This window comes from Equus asinus, chromosome 5, assembly GCF_041296235.1.
Source record: "Equus asinus isolate D_3611 breed Donkey chromosome 5, EquAss-T2T_v2, whole genome shotgun sequence".
Taxonomy (NCBI): domain Eukaryota; kingdom Metazoa; phylum Chordata; class Mammalia; order Perissodactyla; family Equidae; genus Equus; species Equus asinus.
The window spans coordinates 50,983,815-51,010,601 of record NC_091794.1 but is presented as its reverse complement, the minus strand read 5'-3'; the positions used below and the strand labels follow the sequence as shown (position 1 = coordinate 51,010,601).

At 37.0% G+C, this 26,787-nt stretch overlaps 1 protein-coding gene across 20 annotated transcripts in view; it reads left to right on the top strand.

Moving 5' to 3' along the window:
- The window catches only part of LOC106834680 (EGF-like and EMI domain-containing protein 1), a 586,744-nt gene that overhangs the window by 268,442 nt on the left and 291,515 nt on the right, over positions 1 to 26,787 (top strand). For 17 of the 20 annotated variants that reach the window (XM_070509516.1, XM_070509519.1, XM_070509515.1 and 14 more), the window contains one exon: positions 9,576 to 9,605. The exons of the other annotated variants lie outside the window; for them this stretch is intronic. The gene's annotated coding sequence lies outside the window, so the exon portion shown is untranslated. The remainder of the gene's footprint in view (positions 1 to 9,575; positions 9,606 to 26,787) is intronic. 20 annotated transcript variants of the gene reach the window in all.

Here is a 26,787-nt window from a genome sequence, read left to right as displayed (position 1 = left end):
ATTTCACTTAATTGGGCATGATGTAAATGAAGAATCATTTTCTGGTGAAATGGCAAATGAAACTGGATTTCTGGTTAAGGGATTTTCATTGCTAGTGATTTTTTCTTTTTCTTTTGTTAACCAAGAGCTTATGAACTTTGTTAGTTGAAACTACACCTCCCACAGTTATAGTTAGGTGTGTGGGAATATTATTAAGAGTACGTTTTCAGTAGAGGAAGTCTCCAGAATGTGTTACTGCTAATCTTCTGAGCCATTAGTGGTATTCATATGATAAAATGTTAATGTTTCTCTTCTAATTTAAGTGCATTTCTGAACATACCTCAAAGCCAAGCCATGCTGAGTTGAAATGAGGAATGTGATTGGATTTGATTTTAATAGAACATAACATTGATGGAATTGAGATTGACCTCATTATGCTTCTCAATTCCATACTAGATCTTTGCTTTAGGCATTAAAGAGCATATGGTAATAACTTTTTTTTTTTTTTAAAGCTTTGCTGTTAGAGATTTAGTGGAAAGATTATCTGGAATACTTTTTATCAAATATCTTATTTAAATAAGAGGAATTCTTTAAAGCATTAGCATTAAAAATTCACACAACGCACAAAATTAAAGATAGAAAAATCTATTAGGTTATCTTTCCTCTCCCAGAAAAGGATTACTTCAGAGGAAAGAAGCTACGAAAGTGAAAAATAATAACTGAAACAATTATGTTATCAACATTATAGATAGGAGAGGAGAGGAGAGGATGCATTGGATTAGTTACAGAAATCAACTGAAACAAAGATTTTATTCTTTAAGAAGTCTTTTACTCCGTTTTTATATATTGTTTACATGTCTGAAACATCTACAATGATATCATTGGTTTTTTTGTTGTTTTTAAACCTAAGTGATTTTGAGGCATTTTTGTTACAAATAAGCAGCTGAAATTAAAATGTGATTGAAAATTCTTAATGCAAATCATCTGCTTGCAGTACCTTGTTAATATGCTCTGCCTTTTTTGTTTTTGGATTCTCAACACAGAATTCGGTTTAAGCACACTTATGTGATATTTTCATTTTGTTATGTAAAATACAGATTGAAGTGACTTGAAGACATGTATATATTAGAAAGAAATTATTACCAATCTTATAAATAGAATTCTGTTTATGATTTTAGTTTCAAAAGCTAATGAGCTTTTATCCAATTAAACATAAGGTAGATGGGTGTAGGGGAGGAAAAGCTTGAGTTTTTTCCTCTACCCATCTTAGATTCATTGTCTGGGCCCCTGCAGATCAGACTGACCAAAGACAGATTAACAAAAGAAACACAGGGTTTATTAAAGTGTGCATTGTGCATACACACAGAACTCAGTGATGAGTAACTCAAAGGAGTGCTTAGAACTTGGGTCTATACAGTGTCTTAACAAAAGAAAAATAAATCTGTAGAGGAGTGACAAGACAAAGGAAAAGGTGTTTGAGTTTCTAGGGGTTGCAAATTGTGGGAAGGTAAATAAGGTCCAGTTAGCAAGGTTTGTTGGTGTAGACTCTTTCTTGGTAGCATCTCATCTCTGGTAATAAGGTTGTTATCCCCTTCCTGGTATGAGAAGTTTGGGGAGGGGCATGCCTTTATAAGGAGAATTTATGTATTTACGTTCTGCTTTCAGGAAGATGGGGATGGGGGCTGGCAGAGACCCTGTCCTGTGTCTGCTTTTTCTAAATTGCATTCAGCTCAAAATAATCTTTATGCCATAGTGGTATATTTTGGGGTGACATACTCTGAACCCCTTCATGGGTTAGGCAACAAACTTTAAATTTGTCAACTTAGAGCATCACTGATGCTTTCAGTTTTAATGATCTCTTTTGGATGACTCAATATCTTTTAGGAAAATGTTCAGTCTTTTAGATATTCCCCACCTTGACGCTGCTCCTTTCTGGCTGGGCATGTGTGGCTTTGTTTCTTGTGGTGGGGGTGTATCTTATCAAGTAACAGTGTGGCTGGTGTGGTCTGCTTCTGGGGCTGGCACCTGTGAGGTATGACTAGTCCCAACTGGGCATTTGGGTAGAATGCTGGCGCCCACAATTGGAATCTGTAGCCCAGCAAAGTGTCACTCATCTGGATATGCTGTGTTCTTCTTCTGAGCCTTTTCAAGTTCCTTATTTGATATCAGATTGATCCTACAGATTTAGGTAGAAATCATGCTAAGGGTCAAGTAGTCTTAGCCCTGGAAAGAGAAAAGTTGAGGGAGCCAAATAAAATAGATGGCTCTGATTTTTTTAAATAATATTAATCTTCAGACCTGAAAGGTATCAAACTTATTGTGTGTTAGTCAACTTACGGGTTTTAGTAAACTATGACCAAGTAAACAACAAGGTCCTGTAGGATTCACCCTGCCTGTCCCTCCAAACTTGTCTTGTCTTCCTTACTCCCTATGGTCTGCCAGCCACACTGGCCTCCTTTCTATTACTCCATCTAGTCAAACTCCTTCTAACACAGGGCTTTTGCACTTGCTGGTCTCTCACTCTAGAAGACTCTTTGCTTGGATAGTTCCTTTTTATCCTTCATTGTCTCAGCACAGTGGTCTATGTCTTTTATTCATTCCTGTATCCCTAGTGCCTAGAATACTGCCTGACATATGTCATAATACATATTAATTGAATGAAAGTTGAATGAATAAAGTGTTATCATTTAGTCTTCGTAATAACTTGATGAAGTATGCATCATTATCCCCAGTCCACAATGGGAAAACTGAGTCTTACGGAGGTTAGGTGACTTGTCTAAATTCATCATACTAGTGTGAGCTAGAAATGGTATTCTAATTCAGATGTATATCAGTGCAAAGCCCATCTTTGAACACTAAGCCATACTGTCTGCTTCTGTAGTACAAATTTTGTCACTTATTTCTAGTAGTATCTTGGTCCATATGCTAATAGACTATTATGTTTTTCTCTCTGTGCTGTCAGCATAAGCATATCACACAGATAATTTGAAGTAGATCCCCCCCTCCATCTTATGTGAGAGCAGAACCACATCTGCATATTCATTTTTCTTAAAGCCTCATAAAAGGGGTTGTTGAATTGTGCTCTGTGCTCTTAACAGTAAAGCTGAAAATGTCATATCCACTCCGGTAGGGAAATAATTTTCATAAATAATTCAAAGAGATGGAAACATTTTTAGGTAGTAACAACTTTCTGCAACTCTCAAAAATGTGAAATTTCTTACGACATTTGGCTTTTTAGCTCAACTCCAGTTGGGAAATGCCATCATGGTGTATTATTCCATTTCATTGAATGAAAAATTCAGGGAGAATATGGGATTACTAAAGAACTAAAGACTTGACTAATAAATTAATATGAGATTATTTGTTTATGGACAAAGTTCCAGGTCCTCTTAATGACCATGATTGTACACACTGCTTCTTGCTCTCTAGGCCACTGACACACCTGCACAACAGATGATGGATAACTCCATCAAAAAGACTTTATCACCCTCCTTATAGTGAGGGATATTTTTTGTGCCTCTACTTGATATAGTTACTTTGGAGTGCTTCTGGCTGAATACCTCTTCTCTTATTTTGTGGATGAGAGAAGGAAAAAATAAAAGATTTTTTTTCCATCAAATTTCCAACCTATACATGTTTTGCTTGAACGACTTGTGCAAGGGCAGGTAGAAAACCTGAGCAGTTGCTAGGTTGCGCGTTTCTGTAGATCGATCCACAAAGGACAGAATAAAGTGCATTCTGAAGAGGTGGAGATGAGAAATTGAAGCCAAATCAGCAAAACAAAATGCCTGAAGCAAATTAATCATGACAAAACCTATATAAAGTCTGGAGAACAAGTTGCTGCACCTTGAACCTTCAATAAACAAATTCATTTTGAATTTTACTAGGATGGAAGACAAATGCAAACTGATTCTAGATGTAACATAAAGTCTCTCAAACATAAAGAGAGATTGATTTAGGGAGAAATTAATAGTAATGATTAAGTACTTTGTTAAATATTTTGCACTTTAAAGAGAACATTTATTTACTAAAATGTAATTACTGTGAGATCAGGAAAGTGACAAACTCTTCTCTTCCTTAGAAAACAACTTTGTTGTCCCTTATTTAAATGAATATGATTCCACTAAAATGAAATACTCGTATTTGGTGCCATCATCATATTTTGGACTTAATTTTTGACACAGAAATTTTGACATTTTTAATGTGAAACTGTTATGTTGATGAAGAAGAGAAATTTTACCTCTTAAAAACAAACTAATTCTTGCTTTTTACTACCATCTATTTCAGTTTGTTAGAATGTTTTCCATTGGTAGAACCACCTTTATTGGTAATCACTTACCACCTCTATTGATTGCATAGTAAAGAGCATTAGATTTGCTTATTTGCCTTTATGTCTCTTGGTGAAAAACCAACTGCTAAATTATTAGCGGCAGGACTAAAATTATTAGCACTAAATTATTGGTGTTCTGGGGCTTCAAAACTTGTGACATCTTGTTTCTTCTTGTCAGAACTAGCAACAGATTGTTGTAATTGGAGGTTCTTTTTTGAGTGAGAGACAGCTGCAACTGTACATAGAACCAAACGGGTTCGTGATCATTACACGCACAAGAAAATAGGCAACATTGTGAGGTAGAATTTGCTGAAATGCATATTTGAGTAGGGGGATTATAGCACCTAATAATATATGAAAACTCTAAGAGAACATCTTTGGTATTTCTAAAGATATAGGCAGGAAACGAGATTTGGGGAGCATGGCTTGAGGTTTCTTTGCTTCTTTCAGTAAATGCTGAGACAATGGAAGAGAGGGGAAATATTCAGAAATAAGTAGTTCTTTGAATTTCTGAGCCTATGTTTAAAACACGTGTGGTTTCCGGGAGTCATATTTCTTCTCTCATAATAACTCTGGAAGAGTTTTTCTAGAAATAGGATGAGGCTGCATCAGAAGGTAGAATTCCTTATTTCTGAAGAATGTTGAAATCAATGAACAACTTTTGGGTGAGACAAATGTGAAGAGAGTTCAAGCGCAAGTGATAGGACTGGATGATTTTTAAATGTTCTTATAATCTGAGATTGTTATGATTTTGTTAATTTTTCTGTATTAAAAAATTTTTTTAAAAGGTGTAACTTTATAAAACACCAGACCAGTTCATTAACCTATGTTACAGGATATAAATATAAATTTGTCTCTTTTGAAAAGAATAAAGTTGTGTCTCCTGTATTCTAATCCAATACACAGAATTTAATATTTATAGAATTGAAAAGAAACCCATATTTTATATAACTCACCATCTGAAACTTAAGGATTTTCAGAGAATATTGTGTCATGTGACCCCACACTGGGGAATTGTGATATTGCAGGTTAGCTCTATTAGTCAACTCTTAGGAGGACAAAAGTGGAGAGCAAAATCTAGAACCCTGGAGTTGGGGATGGGTAAGGGCTGGATCTCTCAGAAGAGATGAATGACTGATGAGGAAGATGAATTTTCATATGCTGTTAAAACTATATGCAGAAAGTGAAGTAAACTGTTAGGCCAATGTTCCAGCTCTTGTGAAGCCAAACGTATTCTTATATGTCAATTGTCATAACACTTCCAAGTTTAACCTATAATTTACCCAACATTTAAAGCCAATCTATTACATATTTAACCACATGGGATAATGTCTTTGATTTTATTATGAAAATTAATAGGAAATGAGAATTATAACCAAGTTTTCTGAGTTATGTACTATAAAGTTGAAGGATCTTTGTTTTATGTTGCCAGACTGAATTGTAATATTCCTTAAATATGGTTAACAAGAGTTATCTGAGTTAATGTATTCTACTTTAATTAAGCACAATTAAATAACACTCAAAGAAAGTAAAATATAAGCTGTCTGCCATAATATGTCTTTTAATTTTAATTTTTGAATCATTTCAAGGAAAACAAAGTTGTCACATGGATCATACTGTAGCTTGAAAACCTCTCCCCATGATGGCTGAAATCACAGCCTTTGACCTAATAGGTCAGGTTTTGAGATGACATATTTTCTATTGCCATCAGAAAATAATTACTATTATATGGACACTTAGAACTGTGTTCCCCTTTTCCTCTTCAGCTTTGGGTATATCTCTATTCTTAATGAATTGGATGGGTCATATGACATGTAAAGCCCTTTCCCACCTGGTTATCTAATATTCTATGTTCCTTTTCTTGAGGATTGCATCAATTTTTTTTTCTTTAGCAGAATTTACTTATTTCTATGTTAACAGTTGGATCAATGATTTAGAAAATAGTTGTCAAAAAAGTGAGATCTCATGTGAAATTCCTAAAATTGGGCCAGTTTTTTTTTTGCTAAGCATAGCCAGGCACCTTGGAAATGCACGTTGTCAATTAGTTTTGAACACAGCTGGGGACATTAGATGAAAGAATGTCACTAGAACAGCATATCCATCACCACTCCAAGGGAATCTATTATAAACATATGCCCTGGGGGCCCAAGTGACTTCTGCAAACAGTGGAAGCTCTCTTATTTAGTACCAGTAGTTGGCTGGTTAATGGACACATTAGTTAACTAGCGTATGCAATCCAAAGTCAATGATATATACAACCTTAAGCATTTATTTTAACTGAAGACATGTAAATATACTTTTAGTGATTCACCTTTTGATGAAGAATTAAAACTTTCTTTGAATGTAAGCCCTCTCTTGGAGATTTTGTGTTGTATTTTTAGTATAAGTCATATCTATTTGTATCCTCTCTATATCCAGTTTCATTTTCTTGAAAAAGAAGTGAGAATATAAAGATGCTTGCAAAGTTATCTGTGAAAAATCCTTCTATATTTTTATGATTTTTTTCCATGCCTAATTCAACAGCATTTTTTCAACTTTTCACCTTTAGCAAGTCTTCCCAAACCTTTCAACTGGTTCATTTTAATTTGACAATCAAATTTTATTGATTTTTACAATATTTAATCAAATTTATATAATTATAAATATGTTCTAAAAGAAGAACATAAATTCTCCTTGTGAAGATGTCCCCTCCCCCATTTCTCATGCCAAGAAGAGGATAACAGTCTCATCACTGGAGACAAGATGGCACAGAGAAAGAGTCTACACCCACAAACCTTACTAACTAGCCCTTACCTACCCTTAGTTTGCCCATATATTTACTTTCCTACAATTGGCTGCCCTTAAAGCCTAAACCCCCTTTCCTTTGTCTTGTCACTTCTCTACCAAATTCTTGTTCTTTGTTAAGATGCTTCCGTAAGCCCAAGTTCTAACCACCTTTTTGAATTACTCAACACAGTTCTCTCATGTGTATTGGTGATGTACACATTAATAAATTCTGTTTGGTTTTCTCATTAATTTGTCAGTTTATTTTGCAGAGCCATCTACTGAACCTAAATGGGTAGAAGAATTTTTTTCCTTTCCTACATAGGCATGTGACTCAGCTGGCGGGGAAAGAAGCTAATGGTGGAAGAGCAGTCCTAAGCTTGAGTATTCAACATGCTATGGACATCAGTCTTCGTGTTTAAAGGAGGAAACGGCTAGTGAGGCTTAGTGTAGGAAGTCACATAAATGGAGGTCAGTTAAGAGACCTTCTAGCGTTTTAATTTCTTTGATTATAAACTCCTTAAATGATGTGAGTGGGTTTTATGCATCTTTATATTTCCTGTATACTTAGCACAGTGCCTGGCACATAACAGACGTATGCATTTGTCTCTTCATTTGAATTAATACATTTTGACAACACATAATCATCACAATGGGAAACTGTTCCCTGTAAGGCCAAGTGGTGGTTGTGTTTTGCTTTGTTTCCTCCCACGCTCACTGAGCAATAAGTGATATTAACGTCCTGTTTGCGTTTCATTTTGATTGCCATTTGGTCAGCTTGAGCCTGAGAAAATTTATGCACAGTGTTTTAGAGGGCCAATTTATGCTGAAAGCTTTGGAATTGTCTTAGAGCCATCTTGAAGCTACTGTAAATTGCAACTGCCATCATAGAAATGCTAGAAATCAGATGAATCAAGTGATATTTGGTATGCAGTGTCAAAATATGTTTGGATTACCCTCTTCCACACAAGCATTGAAAAGAGCTGGCCATTAGTGGATTGTAGGATTTTTACTAGATGTTAGCTTTCTATAGAAATGTATTTGTATTTTATGAAAGTTGTACATGATCATAGTTTTAAAAGTCAAAGAATAGTACAAGACCTATTATTATTTTTAAAAGCTCTCTACTGACGTACCACTCCCGTTCTGCCATCCCTGTTCCCTAGACTGGACCTAATTTCAACTCTTTTGTAGCTGTTTCTTCTCGTGTGTACTTTTAGATTTATAAGTGATATAACCATATTGCTGTTTTCTAATATTTGTATTCCAGTTATAGTTTGTCTTCCTACTACAGAAAATGAGGATGGTGAGAAAATCTCACTTCTTGTCTATTTCCACCCCTTTTTATATACATTTTTTTCTCTCCTCCATCCTCCCAAAACTTATGTCACATGTATTTATTAAATCAATATTCAGTATTTGTGTAACTATATAAACGATCATTGATAATCCTTTTAGTGTACTACAATTACATATTTTTTTCTTTTCTGACTTTTTTTTTTTGTGGAGCCAATAATTGCTTCATTTTTCTCATTTGTTAATTTTCCTGTGCAACTAACAGTAATTCACTGCAAACTCTCTGAGAGCACTTATAGACTGCCTTCAATAAGGTCAGACCCAGAAAGGAATCTAGCAATCCTTTTTTCTCTTCGGAGACAGGCCCTCCAGTCACTGTTCCAGTGGAGCTGGTTTCCCTTGTGTTTGTAGCACACTGTTGTTCAGGACTTCTCTTCATCATTGCTCTGGAAATTTCCTCTCCCTTGTTTTCTGAATCTCACGTCTAATTATTTTTAAAGGACAACACTTTTCACTAGCTTCTTGAGAAAGACTGATGGAGAGGTAAATTCCTTGAAATCTTCATTGTCTCAAAAAGTCTTTCTAATATTCCCACATGTGGTTGATCATATAGTGGGTTATAGAATTCTAGGTTAAAAACAATTGTCCCTCAGAATTTTAAAGGTAATGCCTCATTCTATTCTTGTCTACCTTCCTTCCTTTTGAGATGTCTGATAGCCTCTATTGTATCTGGCTGGTTATTTTTAAAAGCTTTTTCAATTTTTTCTTTCAACCTAGTGTTCTGAAATTTTGCAATATTATACCTTGGCGTGGGCCTTTTTTCATTCATCTGTGCACTGATTTTTTTTTAATTTTTTTTTTAATATTTTATTTTTTTTTCCTCTTTTCTCCCCAAAGCCCCCCAGTACATAGTTGTATATTCTTTGTTGTGGGTCCTTCTAGTTGTGGCATGTGGGATGCTGCCTCAGCGTGGTTTGATGAACAGTGCCATGTCTGCGCCCAGGATTCGAACCAACGAAACACTGGGCCGCCTGCAGCAGAGCACGCGAACTTAACCACTCGCCACAGGGCCAGCCCCTGTGCTCTGATTTTTTAAATCCAGAAATGCATGCGTTCAGCACTGGAAAATGGTACTCTATTTTCTTGGATCATTTCTGACTCTCTGTTTTCTCTTTTTTCTCTTTCTGGAACCCCCATTAATCCGAAGGTGATCTCCTGGATTGAATCTCTGCTACATGTAAGTTTTTGGTCTTCTGTTTTCCATCAGTTTGTTTTTTGTGTGTTTGTTTGTTTTTGATGAAAATTAGCCCTGAGCTAACATCTGCTGCCAATCCTCCTCTTTTTCACTGAGGAAGACTGGCCCTGAGCTAACATCCATGCCCATCTTCCTCTAATTTATATCTGGGATGCCTGACACAGCATGGCTTGCCAAGCGGTGCCACGTCCGACCCCACGATCCGAACCTGAGGACTACTGACCGCCAAAGCGGAACATGCGAGCTTAATGCTGTGCCACCAGGCCAGCCCCACGCCAATCCTACTCTTTTTGCTGAGGAAAATTGGCCTTGAGCTAACATCTGTGCCCATTTTCCTCTATTTTATATGTGAGACACCTGCCACAGCATGGCTTGAGTAAGTGGTGCGTAGGTCTGCACCCAGGATCCAAACCAGCAAACCCCAGGCCGCTGAAGCTGAAGCAGAACGTGTGAATTTAACCACTGTACCACTGGGCTGGCCCCTCCATCTGTTTGTTTTATTTCTTTACCCTGAGAGAATTCTTCAGCCATTATATTGGATTTTTTTGAACAGCTATTTTAATTTCTAAGAATTTTTCCCATTTTCTAAGTGCTTCTGATCAAATTACACAGATGCAATATCTTTTCTTCTTTTATGTCTGAGGATACACATACAGAAATACAGGCATGCATACACACATTTAGTTTCTTATTCTTGCATTGTCTGTTTCCTCCAAGGTTTTTTGTTGTTTTGGGACCTGACCTCAGGACGAAACAGTATAGAAAAGGCTGATGGGAAACTCTGTGTGTGTGTGTGTGTGTGTGAAGGGAGCCATCTTTGGGTAAATGGACAGAGACAAGCAATTTTTTTTTTAGGACATCCACATGTCAGTCACAGTCTACATCTTTTGCGTGGGCCACCTCATTTCCCCAGAAACAATTTCTCTGCTCTCATTCAGCATGGACAAGTACATTTAACCCCGGCTTTCAGTGTAGTGCTTCACCTGCCCCCTCAGGGGCCGTCCCTGGTCCCTGAATCTTTTTGGGAAGTAAACTTCCTGTCTTCTGTGAGGGTGAGGAAAGGGCGATTAATTAGCTGGCTGAGCGGACCTTGGGATCTGAGAGTCTGAATTTCCTTATATGGATTTCAAAACAATCCTCCTGCTTTTAGTTCCACCCTGTGCCCTGAACTTCCAAGGTCCCAGGTAACTAATTTCTAAGCCTAGTAGGGATGGTGCATCTGAACTTGGTTCCCATCTTACTGGTAAATAGCCTTCTGCTCCCAGGGCAAAGAAGTGTCTCTCTGCTAACTCAGTAACCTCACTTCCATCCGCTTTCCTCCTTCCAAAATTTGACTGCCATCTATTGTCTGCTGACCTCCCATCTCCTGTTCTCTCTTCACTTCTGTGTTTGTACTTGATTTCTTTATTTTCGTTTTAATGAGATTTGGGGAAGGAATGGGTTAAAGATTATGAGAGTTTCTCCTAGTTTCTTCTCTCACTAGTAAGATGAAATTGCCCAATATTTGCTTTTTAAATGCTAAATTTATTGTATAGTAACTGCTATTAATCCATTTATCAGTTCTGACCTTTGGTTAACAGTATTTTTCCTTTGGATATTAACTTTCTCAAATTACATACTCTTAAAATAAGTAGAAGCATTTATCATTTATTTTTATAACCTGAAAAATAAGCAGTCTAATAGCTACCATAAAATGAAAACAGATAATTTGCACATTGTTGCTTTCGAATATTGTCCTTTGGATTATGTTCTTAAGTTTATCTTATCTATTCTGTAATAAGATGTTTTAATACATGTCTGATTCCCTATCATTCTCACAAGTATTTGCATTTAATGCTTAGTTTTCTTTATCTGATTTACCTTATGAAATGTTCCCTTTAGCAGAGATTAGAAGTAGTTTATTACTTATTTTCTGAGTCAATGAGATTTCATACATTTAAATATTATAATCCAGTTATATGGTCAGAATACTTCTGCATACATGGTTGAATCATTTTCTCTACTAACATAATTTTTAATTCAAATGTATTATTTTCTTTTGCAGATAAAATGTATTAAGGGTCTCTTCTTTTTAAATAATGTATGAATTATAAATCTGTGCTTATAAGTTTATGATGCCTTCAAGTAGGCAACATTGTCAGTGGAAAAATTATAGCGCAAGTTTGTTTTTATGCTGCTAATAAAATGAAACTGTGTTAGGTAAAGATACGTTAAAAAATGCTAGTTAAAGTTAAATAGAAAGCCACTGAATTGTGCCTGTGTTCAAATTGAAACAAACAATATTTACCCAGCATTCCCTGAAGCAACCATTCCAGATGAAGTTTTTATAGAACTTGGCAAACAAATGATGACAATCATATTCTTAAGTAGAATAAATTGCTAGAAAAGTGAGCAGCTCCACCTCAATGACAAGTTTTGCTATTCTTTTATCCCCTTTTTTATTATCATGTTTTTATTCATGTAACATTAGTTTATAACTATATAAATTTTAGGTGTTCATCATTATATTTCTATTATTTCTCTGTGGACTACATCCTGTTTACTACCAGAAGACTAATTATCATCCATCACCATGCAAATGTGCTGTGTCACCCCTTTCACCCTTTTCCCTCCCCCGCTTCCCATCCGGTAACCACCAAACCAATCTGTGTCTCTATGTGATTGTTTGTTGTTATTGTTGTTTTTGTCTTCTATTTATGAGTGAGATCATACAGTATTTGACTTTCTCCCTCTGACTTATTTCATTTAGCATAATACCCTCAAGGTCCATCCGTCTTGTTGCAAATGGCAAGATTTCATCTTTTTTATAGCTGAGTAATAGTCCATTGTGTATATATACTACATCTTCTTTATCCTTTCGTCTCTTGATGGCCATTTATGTGTTTCCAAGTCTTGGCTATTGTGAATAATGCTGCAACGAACATAGGGGTGCATATATCTTTATGCATTCATATTTTCATGTTCATTGGATAAATACCCAATAGTAGGATAGCTGGATCATATGATAGTTCTACTGTTAATTTTTTGAGGAATCTCCATACTGTTTTCCATAGTGGCTGCACTAGTTTTCATTCCTACCAGCAGTGTATGAGAGTTCCGTTTTCTCCATATCATCTTCAATACTTGTTATTTCCTGTCTTGTTAATTATAGCTGTTCTGATGGGCATGAGATGATCTCAATGCAGTTTTGATGTGCTTTTCCCTAATGATTAGTGATGTTGAATATCTTTTCATGTGCCTGTCAGCCATGTGTGTATCATCTTTGGAAAATGTCTGTTCAGACCTTTTGCCCATGTTTTTAATTGGATTGTTACTTTTTTTGTTGTTGAGATGTATGAGTTCTTTATATATTTTGGATATTAATCCCTTATCAGATATATGGTTTGCGAATATCTTCTCCCAATTGTTAGATTGTCTTCTCATTTTGCTGATGGTTTCCTTTGCAAAGGAAAAAGCTTTGCAGAAGCTTTTTAGTTTGATGTAGTCCCATTTGTTTATTTTTTTTTTTGTTTTCCTTGCCTAGTCAGATATAGTATTTGAAAAAATGCTGCTAAACACTGATGTTGAAGAGTGTACTGCCTATGTTTTCTTCTAGAAGTTTTATAGTTTCAGATCTTACAGTCAAGTCTTTAATCCATTTTGAGTTAATTTTTGTGTATGGTGTAAGATAATTGTCTAGTTTTATTCTTTTGCATGTGGCTGCCCAGTTTGCCCAAAACCTTTTATTGAAGAGACTTTCCTTGCTCCATTGTATGTTCTTGGCTCTCTTCTTGAAAAATAGCTGTCCATAGATGTGTGGGTTTATTTCTGGGCTCTCGATTCTGTTCCATTGATCTGTGTGTTTGTTTTTGTATCAGTATGATGCTGGTTTAATTACGATAGCTTTGTAGAATATTTTGAAATCAGGGAGTGTGATACCTCCAGCTTTGTTCTTTTTTCTCAGGATTGGTTTGGGTATTTGGTGTCTTTGGTGTTCCACATGAATTTTAGGGTTCTTTGTTCCATTTCTGTGAAAAATGTTGTTGGAACTTTGATAGGCATTGCATTGAGTCTGTAGATTGCTTTAGGGTGTATGGATCTTTTAGCTGTTAATTCTTCCAATCCAAGAGCCCATAATATCTTTCCATTTCTTTATGTCATCTTCAATTTATTTCAACAATGTTTTATAGTTTTCACTGTACAAGCATTTCACCTCTTTGGTTAAATTTATTCCTAGATATTTTATTCTTTTTCTTGTAATTCTAAATGTGATTGTATTCTTAATTTCTCTTTCTGCTACTTCGTTAGTGTATAGGAATTTAACTGATTTATGTATGTTGATTATGTATCCTGCAACTTTACTGCATTCATTTATTATTTCTAATAGTTTTTTGGTGGATTCTTTAGAGTTTTCTCCATATAAAATCATGTCATCTTCAAAAAGTGACAGTTTCACTTCTTCTTTTCCAGTTTGGATCCCTTTTATTTCTTCTTTTTGCCTAATTGCTCTGGCTAGGACTTCCTGTACTATGTTAGATAAGAGTGATGAAAGTGAGCATCCTTATCTGGTTCCTCTTCTTAAAAGGATAGACTTCAGTTTTTCTCCATTGAATATGATATTAGCTGTGGGTTTGTCGTATATGACCTTTATTATGTTGATTGACTTTCCTTCTATACTCATTTTATTCAGAATTTTTATCATAAATGGATGCTGCATCTTGTCAAATGCTTATTCTGCATCTATTGAGATGGTCATGTGATTGTTATTCTTCATTTTGTTAATGTGGTAGATCACTTTGATTCCCTTGTGGTTGTTGAACCACCCCTACCTCCCTGGGATAAATGCCAGTTGATCATGGTGTATGATCTTTTTAACATATTGTTCTATTTGGTTTCCTGGTATTTTGTTGAGGATATTTGGTCAATGTTCATCAGTGTTATTGGCCTGTAATTTTCTTTTGTTGTGGTGTCCTTGTCTGGTTTTGGCATCAGGATGATGTTGGCTTTGTAGAATAAGTTAGGAAGCTTCCCCTCCTCTTCAGTTTTTTGGAACTGTTTGAGAAGGATACGTATTGTCTTTGAATGTTTGGTGGAATTCACCAGGAAAACCGTCTGGCCCTGGACTTTTCTTTTTAGGGAGGGTTTTGATTACTGTTTCAATCTCCTTACAGATGATTGATCTACTCAAATTCTCTACTTCTTCTTAATTCAGTTTTGGAAGGTTGTATGATTCTAAGAATTTATCTATTTCTTTAAGATTATCTAATTTTTTGTTGTATAGCTTTTCATAGTATTCTCTTATAATCCTTTGTATTTCTGAGGTGTCCATTGTAATTTCTCTTCTTTCATTTCTGATTTTATTTATTTGAGCCTTCTCTCTCTTTTTCTTGGTGAGTCTAGCTAAAGGTTTGTCAATTTTATTTATCTTTTCAAAGAATCAACTCTTAGTTTTGTTGATTTTTTCTATTGTTTTTTAAGTCTATTTCATTTATTTCTGCTCTGATTTTTATTATTTCCTTCCTTTTACTGATTGTGGGTTTTGTTCATTCTTCTTTTTCTGGTTCCTTTAGGTGCACTGTGAGATTGTTTATTTGGGATTTTTCTTATTTGTTGAGGTAGGCCTGAATTGCTATACACTTCCTTCTTAGAACTGCTTTTGCTGCATCCCATAGATTTTATCATGTCATATTTTCATTTCCATTTGTCTGTAGGTAGTTTTTGATTTCTCCTTTGATTTCTTCATTGACCCAATTGTTGTTCAGTAGCATTTTGTTTAATCTCCACATGTTTGTGGATTTTCCAGTTTTCTTCCTGTAGTTTATTTCTAGTTTCATAGCCTTGTGGTCAGAAAAGATACTTGGTATTATTTTAATCTTCTTAAATTTATTGTGACTTGTTTTGTGGCCTAATATGTGAGATCTATCCTGAAGAACGTTCCATGTGCATTTGAAAAGAATGTGTATTCTGTGGTTTGGGGATGGAATGTTCTGTATATATCTACTAAGTCCATCTGGTCTATTATGTCATTTCAGTCCAATGTCTCCTTATTGATCTTTTTGGATGATTTATCCATTGATGTAAGTAGAGTGTTAAAGTCCTCTACTATAATTGTGTTACTGTCTATTTCTTCCTTTATGTTTGTTAATAGTTGCTTTATATATTTAGGTGCTCCTATGTTGGGTGCATAGATATTTACAAGTGTTATATCCTCTTGTTGGATTGTTCCCTTTATCATTATGTAGTGCCCTTCTTTGTCCCTTGTTACAGTTCCTGTTTTAAAGTCTATTTTGTCTGATATAGGTACTGCTATCCCAGCTTTCTTTTTCTTGCCATTTACATGGAATATCTTTCTCCGTCCCTTCACTTTCAGTTTGTGAGTGTCTTTAGGTTTGAGTGTCTCTTGTATGCAGCATATATATGCGTCTTGGGATTTTATCCAATAAGCCAGCCTATGTCATTTGATTGAAGCATTTAATCCATTGACATTTAAATTAGCTATTGATAAGTATGTACTTATTGCTATTTTGTTACTTTTTTCTTGGCATTTTACTAACTCTTTTCTTTTTCTTTGTTCTTCACTTATTCTCTTCCCTTGTGGTTTGATGGCTTTCTTTAGTATTATTTTTGGGTCCCTTTCTCTTAAATTTTTGTCTATTTATTATAGATTTCTGGTTTGTGATTACCATAAGGTTCATATATAACAACCTATGTAAATAGCAATTTATACTGTTGATAGTCTCTTAAGTTTGACTTCTTGCTAAAAGCTCTACTCTTTTACTGCCCTCCTCCCACATTTATGTTTTTGATATCATATTTAACCTCTTTTTTCTATGTGTGTATCTATTAACCTCCTATCATGGAAATAGGTAATTTTAGCACTTTTGTCTTTTGACCTTCATATTAGCTTCATAGGCGGTTGATCTGCTACCTTTACTGTATGTTTGTGTGGGTTTTTTTTTTTTTTTTGATAATTTTATTATTCCTATTTATGGTCATTTTTTTTTTCCATTTAAATAAGTCCCTTTAACATTTCCTGTAAGGCTGGTTTATTGCTGATAAATTACTTACTTTTGCTTGTCTGAAAAACTCTCCTTCCATTCAGAATGATAACCTTGCCAGTTAGAATATTCTTGGCTGTAGGTTTTTTCCTTTCAGAACTTTAAATATATCATGCCACTACCTTGTAGCCTATAAGTTTTTTGCTGAGAAGTCAACTGATAGCCTTATGGAGTTTCCTTTGTATGTAACTTGTTGCCTTTCTCTTGCAGCTTTCAGTATTCTATCTTTATCTTTATCTTTATTTCTTGACATTTTAATTATATTGTGTCTTGTTGTGTGCCTCTATGAGTTCATCTTGTTTGGTGGGCTCTGTGCTTCCTGTACCTGGATGTCAGTTTCCTTCCTTAGGAATCAAAAATTTTCAGCTATTATTTCTTCAAATAGATTCTCTGCCCCATTGTCTCTCTCTTCTTCTGAGACACCTATAATACAAATGTTAGTATGCTTTATGTTGTCCCAGAGGTACCTTAGATTGTCCTCATTGTTTTTAATTCTTCTTTCTTTTCTCTATTCAGCTTGGGTGATTTCCTCTAGTCTTTTGTCCTGCTCACTGATCTGTTTTGCTGTGTCATCTATTCTGCTCTGGAATCTCTCTAGTGAATTTTTCATTTCCATTATTGTGTTCTTCAGTTCTGATTGGTTCTTTTTATATTTTTCAATTCTTTGTTGAAGTTCTCACTGTGTTCATCTATTCTGCTCCCAAGATGAATGAGCATCCTTATGACCATTAGTTTGTACTCTTTATCAGGTAGATTGCATATCTTTGTTTTGCTCTTTTTGTAAGGATGTGTTCTGTTCCCTTATTTGGAACATATTCCTTTGTCACCTCATTTTGCATATTTCTCTGTGCTTATATCTATGTATTAGGTAGATCAGCTACATCTCTTGATTTTGGAGAAGTGTCTTTATGTAAGAAATGCTTTGGGGCTCCCCCATGGCTGAGTGGTTAAGTTCATGCACTCTGCTTCAGCACTCCAAGGTTTCTCCAGTTTGGATCCTGGGTGCAGACATGGCACCACTCATCAAGCCATGCTGAGGCAGCATCCCACATAGCACAACCAAAAAGGACCTACAACTAGAATATACAACTGTGTACTGAGGGGCTTTGGGGAGAAGAAGAAGGAAAAAAAAGATTGACAGCAGATGTTAGCTCAGGTTCCAATCTTTAAAGATAAAAAATGTGCTTCATGAGGTCCATCACTGTGCTTCCCTCTTGTCACCAGTTCCAAATATTCCAGGAGTGACCCCTGTGTGGGCTATGTATGTCCTTCTGTTGTGACTGGGTTACTCTTGCTGAAGGTACATGTGGAGGCTAGGCTGTCCCCTTAGTGGGCTGGTTGTTATGCTCAACTGCGTGTGCCTCCTATTGTCCTTTCAGTCACTCCATTGCGTGGGGGTTGGGGGGAGCACCAGCATAGTTGGCTGCAAGATCTAATAGCACATTCCTGCTGCAGTTCTGCTGTTAAGTGAGTAGGCCCCCAGCATGGCTGGTTGCTAGGCTCAGGCATTCACAATTGTTGTAGGCATCCAGCCTGCAAGGCTGTAGCCAGCTCTCAAGAGTGCAGTTGGGTGGGGCTGGCCCCAGGTGTGGCAGCACAGACTTTTTTCAGGTTTTTGAAGGTGGGACAGATACCCTATGTAGCTGTTTGAGAAGCACCAGTCTGCTGCAGCTGACAAGCCCCATGACCCACAGGCCTACACAACCCATTAATGCAGTCCTGCCCTGTGCACATGCCCCAACCCACTGAAGCAGACCCACTTGCCCTGCTGCAAAGGCCCAGCATACTCTGCCAATGCAGGCCCACCCTTAGTGCTCACTCTCCCCTACAGAGGTAGACTCATTTGCCCTGCTGCAGAGGTCCTACACACCCTGCCTATGTGGGCCTTCAAGTTGCCCAAGGGGTTGCTGGTGGGTGAGACCAGTCCCTAGGGTGGGCTGCCTGCTGTGGCTAAGCTGGATTAAGTTAGTGCTCTAGTGGGTGGGACAAACCCCTGTACTAACAAGCCAGGTGAAGAAATTCAATGACATCTGCCAGAGTCTGCATCAGCATGCCTATACTAGGTTATACTAATGGCTGCTGCCAATATCTCAGTCCCTGGGGAGGTGGTCCCAGCCACCTCCTGCTTCCCTGAGATGCATCCAGAGCCTATCAAGTGAGTCTCTTTTCACCAAAGCACTGTACACCTTTCTTTCTGGTGATTTTGCATTGCTTTCCTGAATGGGTGAATTTGTGCATTGGCCCTTTGAGAGAAGGCTTTTCTTTCTCTTATGTTCAATAGCTTTTCTTGAGGTATTTCTTGTTGTTGTGAATAGCCAGCAAAGCCAGATATTATGACACTCATCTCAGTTGTGCTGAGTTTGAAAGCTGCTTATTGTGGCAAAGCTCTCTGTTCAGATCCCCTGCTCCTCCAGGAAGAGCTTCGTACGTTGAGATTGCTCCTGGCTGTGAAGCACTGCAGGTAGAAAGTGGCTTTTTCCTGCCTCTGCCACGTCAAGCAGCACTGTCCCTTGTTGTGGGGGTTCTTTTTATCCAGTTTCCAGAAAATTGTTCCAAGGGTAGTTGTAAAATTGTCGTGTCCATGGGAGGAGGTGAGTTCAGAGTCTGCATATGCCGCCATCTTCCCAGAAATCCCTGCTATTCTTTTTAACCAGTCATATTTTGGCTTTAACGAAATTTAATTGATGATTTAATTGTCACTTGGTTTAAGCAGGAAGTTTAGTCTATACTATGTAGGATGAGTAAACTAAGGCTTTTCATACTTTTCCTCAATTGAGCTAGTTCAACACAGAAGTTACTTGACAAGTCCTGACCTCAATACCAAACAGTACCAAATGAAAGGCAGTGTGACAGGCTAAACAATGCCCCTTAAGTCCACAGCCTAGTTCTCTGACCCTGTGCGTGTGTTACCTTGTGTGGCAGAAGGGACTTTGCAGATGTGATTCAGTTAAAGATCCGGAGATGGGAAGATTATCCTGGATTGTTCAGATAAGCCCAATGATGTAATCACACATGTCCTTACAGGAGTGAATCAGAGGGAGATGAGACTATGGAAGAGGAGAAGGTGATGTGATGATGAAAGCAAAGAGAGATTCAAAGATGTTGTGCTGCTGACTTTGAGGATGGAGGAAGGAGCCAAGAACTAAGGATTGCAACAGAGTGAAGCTCTGGAAGCCAGTGAGGGCGAGGAAAAGGATTCCTTTCTGGAGTTCCAGAGGGAGCATGACCCTTCCAACACCTTTACTTTAGCACAGTGAAACTGATTTTGGACTTCTGGTCTCCATAACTGTGAGAGAATAAATTTGCATTGTTGAAGTGTAATTCATTACAGCAGCAATAGGAAACTAATACAGCTAGTTACCCCCCAAATCACTACCAAACAATGCAAAACCAAAAATAGGAGAAGAATGCCACAAAACCACATTTCCCTTCAGCCATGACCTGGATCAGTGCTGAAGGAACATTCCAATGGAATATTTGCAAAATGTTCCGGCTGCCCCTCCTTTTGAAGAAAAGTTTCTGAGGAGGTTTTCCATTAGGTGGAATGTTTAGTGAAATGGTTTATAAAAGTTATCAGAGGTAGCCAAGCTTGGAAATAGCCTTCAGTTCAGCAACTGAACAATTTTGTTTTAATCCATCCTGGACTTTTCTTTTATACCTTATTCTTTAGGGAGAAATGAAGTGAATTTTATAACTTAGTAATTATAGAGGAACTTCAGGCTAATTTGTTTCCTGACTTTCTTAGAAATGGCTATGGCAGTTATCCTTTTCCTACAAGAAATCATGGAAGAAAATGCAAAGCAAACATGATTTTTATGAAATTTAATGGGGAGAGATTGAACTACAAAACAGTTTATGAAGATGTGACTTCAAAAACTTTTTGCTTATAAACTGCATACAATAGACTTATATGAAAGCAAACACAGTAATCATCAATTCTTTTGAATATTACATAAACTTTCATATCAGTTCTTCCTTGGTACCTAATAAACCACCCAAAAACTTAGTAGCTTACAACTACAGTCATATATTTGCTCATGATTCTGCAGTTTGGGCCCAGCTCAACTGGTAGATTCTTTCATGGATCCTGCTGGTGATCCTTCCTGGGCTCTCTCATGCAGCTGTAGAAATTTGACAACTTAGCTGAGGCTGAGTGGTCCAAAAGGATCTCACTCATACGCCCGGTGGCTGATGCTGCCTTTTGGCTGTGGCACCCTGGTTCTCCTCTATACTGCCTTTTATTTTCTAATAGCCTAGACTAGGTTTCTTTGGATGATAGTAGAAGCATTCCAAGAGGGCAAAAACGGAAGGTGCAGTTCTCTTAAGGCTTAGCCTGAGATGTCACACAATGGTACTTCCATCACATTCTCTTGGTAGAAGCAAATCACAAAGGGTAGAGGAATAGAGTCCACTGCTCAGCGGGCAGAGTGTAAAGTCACATCACACAGGTTGTGAATATAGGATAGTATGGCTCATTAGGGGATTCTAGTGTAATCACCCATCACACATCCCTAAAACACACCATTTCCACTTTTATCTTTACCCAGACAAGCTGGGTATTTGTTTTTTTCTTAATCAATGATGACTAATGGTGAGAAATAGTAGGCATGGGGGAAGGGATTGTGAAAATTTGGTTGGCAAAAGAAAATTACTTGAGTATTTGAGGGCATACATAGTAATGGGCATTCGTTTCTTCTTGCTATTTTTTTCACCGCTTTCTTTCAAATATGTTGTTCCAATATAGAAAACCTAAAAATACCCTTCTATTTGTATATGGAAAACGCTGTGAGATTGTTCAAATTAGTTGATAGAAATGCATTGAACAATCAGAGTGGTTTGATCTCTGGTTCTATGTGTTTGTGATGGGAAAGTAGTTAGATCTACAGTTTGGGGAAATAGGCTGTGAAAATGATGATGGGACTACTAGGAGATTGCTTTAGGGCGGTGGTTCTCAACCTGGCTGCACCTTGGATCACCTGGGGAGCTTATAAAAATATTGATGCTCAAGACCTATCCCAGCCCAATTACATTAGAATTTCTAGGTATCTATATTTTGTAAAAACTTCCCAGGAGAGTCTAATGTGCAGCCAGGATTTAGGACCACTCACTGCTTTAAGGGTTAGAGATTTCGAGGAATGGCTTGAAATAATGAGGTTTGGGGATATAGCATAGAAAGGCTGGGTTTAGACAGGGGCCTCCAGCCAGAGCTGATAAATTGGCAGTGCCTGAAGGTGGAAAAATTATTAACCTTCCTGTTTGATTGGATAGGAGAGAAACTGTTCTAATTTCCTGATGGGCTCCTAATTTTGAACATATTTGTAGAGGGCAAAATGGCATTGATGACAACACATTATTTTGAGCTAATATAAATAATTGAAACTCTGATAGTGGAATGGCTAGAGATAAAATAATGGTAAAAGAATTTTCGTATGCCAAATGCAGTTTTTATGTTCTCTGTTTAAAAGAACAAACTTTATAACTAGAGATTTGTAATTTGTACTCTTTCCCCAATGGGATTATTCTTAACTCACGTATAGCTAGAGTTGAAAGTATATCATTTAAAAGTCGGTGAGGCTTTTCAAAGGAGCAAGGGACTATGCTACTTTATTTGAATCATTCTTAAATATATTGGCCCCAGGAAATGGGAAAACATATCTGCAAATGTTATGCAGACCATTTGTCCAGTTGCACTGTTTCATATAGGAGAGAACTGTGAGCCACTGTAGTTGGGGAATTTACAAGGTGCTAGAGTAACCTGGGATGGATAGAAATGTAGCTTGCTTATTGATGCCACTGCATCAATTTTGCTTATTATTAGTAAAGCTTATTTCTCGCTAATATTTTCCTTAGCAAAGAGAATAAGTGTTTATATCTGAGCTCCTCACAAAGGACTAAAGAAATAGTCGGACTATTCATTTGTTGACCTTCAAAAGTAGCTGATTAAAAACAGTGTCTTGATGGCTCAACACTGTTCTCCCAAATCAAGACTTGATTGTGAGTGGAGAGAGTAATCTAATACTGTACCTGAAGTGAAAGATTAATGTCTCAGACTGGGGGAAACCATCAAGTAGGTAATATACCTTTTTTTTCCTTAAAAAAGTAATTACTGGTGGAGTAAAGAATACATTCAGGCATTCAAAGATTTAAGGTGACATGAAATCTTTGGAGATAGAGTCATAAAAGGTGATTTATTCCAGAAGATCCAGAAAAACAGTTCAATGAATCCATCTCTGCATGTTGAGACTGTTTGCTTCAGCCCGTCTCTAGGATGGAAAAATCAGCAATGTGACAAAAAATTCCATCTAAAGAAAACATTCTGTGTTAAGGCTGGGGATTAAAAATAAAATAAAATAAAATTACCCCTTTGATCCTAAAGCTAAATCTAAAGTAATCTGTGGCAAAAAGCTTTTATTGTTTAAGGATTCCTGGTGCTTTGAGGTGAGGTGTGTGCTGTGTTTAATAAAGATTATGTGACTGATTATTTTTCACATACTGATGGCTCCCTGTGGTGTCTTTCATGTGTGTGTATGTATTGGGGGGTGCATATTAAAGCTCTCTCTTTCTGTATAGTGGCCACCTGTTCCTAAAACAGGTTGTATCAAACTTTCTTGGAAATAATGTTAGGGATCCAAAGCATAACGCAGAAACTGATGAGACTGATGTGCATGTAAACTGTGCAGTATGATGAATAGCAATGAGATGGGGAGCATAGACCCCCAGGCAAGGTAAAGGGTCTGTTCAGTTGCTGTATTTATCAAGAATTATACTGAAACCCAATTCTGATAATGGACAAAGTGTTACATCCTGAAGTAAGGATGATGAGTAAACAAGAACAAGGAAGAAGCTTCTTTTTCTGTGATGTGTATGCACGAATGAGCTTTACAAATTTATATTATTTCCCTAATTGATGTCACAGACGAATCTTCTTGCGTGAATATGGGAAAAGAAATTTTTACACCGAGTCTTAGTGTAAAGTAAAGTAAGTGATTACTAGAGGTCCTCAAAGTAATTATATGCCACATGGAAATCAATATAAAACTATATTACAGTATTTATTTCAGTTATCAACCTGTATGGGTATGGTTAGAAATAATTAAATCTTGGGCGGGCCCGATGTTTCAACGGTTAAGTTCGCACGTTCCACTTCAGCAGCCTGGGGTTCTCTGGTTCGAATCCCGGGTGCGGACATGGCACCGCTTGGCAAACCATGCTGTGGTAGGCGTCCCACATATAAGGCAGAGGAAGATGGGCATGGATGTTAGCTCAGGGTCAGTCTTTCTTAGCAAAAAGAGGAGGATTGGCAGCAGCTTTAGCTCAGGGCTGATCTTCCTCAAAAAAAAAAAAGAAATAATTAAATCTTGCTATAAACTAAGCTGAAGTTTGCTTTCAAAGTAACAAAAAGGTAAATATCTTGTATGTCAGTATCAAATACAGTTAAAAAGTGAGATTTGACAAAACAATACAAAAAACTTGTAAGTGTTAAAATATTTCTAGTATGATAATATGACTTCCTATGGCCTAGGCAAAAGTTGGCATGTTCTTTTTCCTTATTTTTCCCCTTTTCCTCCTTAAGTTTGGGGTAGCTGTTTTTCTCTCCTTCAGTCATTACTCTGTTTCTATGCACTGTCCTTGAGTTGCCTTGACTATTCTTTTGGCTTTAAAAGCCAGGATTCTCAAATCTATTATTTCAAATTTACCATATTTAAAATCAAGCTTATTATATACCTTCTTTCAATCTCTTTGTTTTCTTTCTTGCTCTCAATAAGTGGCATCTCAACCCACATGCTGAGTTGAGCTGGAAACCCAGCATCGTCCTGCCTTCTCCCTCCACACCAACACCCAGTCTCCAAGCTCTATTGAGGTTCAGTGTTATTTTTACCTTCACTGCCACAAGTCTAAACTTAAGACCTCCTCATTTTTCACCTGAACATTGCAACAACTTTCTAACTAGTCTCTAGTATCTCACCACTTACTGGTAAGACATCCAAATTCTCTGGCATTGCATTCAGGGCTTTTCACAGTGTGGCCCTTGTCCTTATTGCAAGCGTAATCTTTCATCAGTTTTCTGCATCTTTCCCAAGCCCTCCCTCTTACCTCTTCTTTGGTGATAACGAACTTCTGGGAGCTCCTGAATCTTTCATATCTCTTACATTTGTCCACCCTTTTCCCTTTTCTTGGAATTCCCTTTCTATTTTAATAGTTCATCTTTTGTATCGCCAGTTCCACTTTCCCACCCCGCATTATGTAATAGTGATGGTCCCATAGAATATCCCTATTATGTGGCCTGTGCCCTTTGAGCAAGTGCTACCTTGACATGAAACTTCTACAAAGAAGTTAATGTTGGTTTAATGCCACTTTGGAATTAAAGCAATAGTGCTTTATGAAGTAAAGTCCAGTGACCTTGTAAAGAACTAGAAATTGTTAAGTGGTGCTCTCTTTTCAAGGCTGGCAGACTTGAGAAGCATAGTGTCTATACCAGGGTCTGAGCGTATGTGGGTGCATTGGCGAGGTGGTCATGGTGGCTATGGTGGAAGAGCAAGACCCAGACAAGATGGATCTTTCTGTTTCAGGAAGCCAGAAATGTAAAAGCCAAGCAGGCTAGTATAAGACACAGTCTTCAGAGAATACTGAAGATCAAAGCTAAGATACAAAATGCAAACTCCAGGTTTAACTGTTGGTGCAAGGGCTGATGATAATGATGTGAGGTTGAGCAAGGAGTCAGGTAGAAGTGGAACTGAATAGGAGCAGGGAGGGAATGGACCAAGGAGGTTCTTGGGTCACTGTCAGGATCAAGCATGAAATGTTCTTAGCTAGTCAATCTTGCAGGAGGGTACATGGAAGCATAAAAGTTGGGCATGTTGGACTGACACAGGCCACTGATTTCAGCAACCTCTAGTGCTCCATTTCCAATCTCAGATTAAAATGAATGCCAGTAACGCCTGCTTTGCTGTATGCAAATGATTGGAATTGCAATTGGACTAGGGGTTTATTTCTAAGGTATCTTTCAGTTCAATGCTATGAATCTACGATTTTATTTTTATTTGGTTATCTTATGTAGACTTTAATTGCATTTTGCTAATTTAGAAGTAAGTTTCAAGGCAGCATGGTTTTTCTGTGTTGCTTAGTTTCTGTTTTCCTGTTAACATAGGAAGACTGTGATACACATTTGTAACATTCTAAGTTAACAGAAATTACTCGAGTCTTTAGAATTTCTTGAAATTATGTAGTATGCCTTTTTTGAAAGCTCTACATTTCCTCAAATCAAATTTGTCAGATAATTCTTTAGGTATTATGAAGAAATGCAGTGGAGTTATGTATTAGCAATATATCTTAGATTGTGTTTTTATATCTTTTTCTCTTGATAGCTCTTACAAATGTATGCCAACGTTAGAAGGACGATATGGAAGTACATACTTCGTAAATACAATTTGATGATGGAGAAAGTTAGACATTTAAGTCTAGAATGGTTGGTGTAAAGTACAATGGATGAGACTGTGTAGTTGAATTTCCCAAAAAATAGAAAATAGGCAGTAAAAAAATATATACAAAATAAACCTCAAGAGTTGTTGGATGTTTACCTGTCACTACAAATTATCACGGAGACAGTACAGATAATCTGAATGGAAAACTGCGCCAGAAATGTCTTCCTCTGAGCCATTTTTACCTGCTCTTTTGTAAAATGTTATTTCTCCAATGATTTTACTATATCTTCTCTTGCTTTATTCTTTTACCTTCTTCCGCTGATTCTCCTGACTTCAGACGTCTGTAAGATCTGCCAGATGTGCTCTCCTGGCCCATGAAATCAAGCGTGGGTGAGACCTGGTGCAGAACGGGAAGGCGACCCATACTTGGTTTCAGAGGCTGCGAGAATACCTACAGTTTTGAGAGAATGCCATTTATGTTTATATAGGCCTTTCAGAGAACAAAAGCTTCAGCACGACCTTGTTTTATTACAGACTGAAACAAATAAGAAACAGATAAAAGTTATAACCGTTTTACATTTCTAGTCCAATGGGATTCTGCAGAACTTTCTAAGTGACAGGATCCAGGTTGACCAATAATGATTTGACAGCTCTGTGAAATACTTTTAAAACATTGTGCAAATATGAAGCTAATTCCTCCTTAAG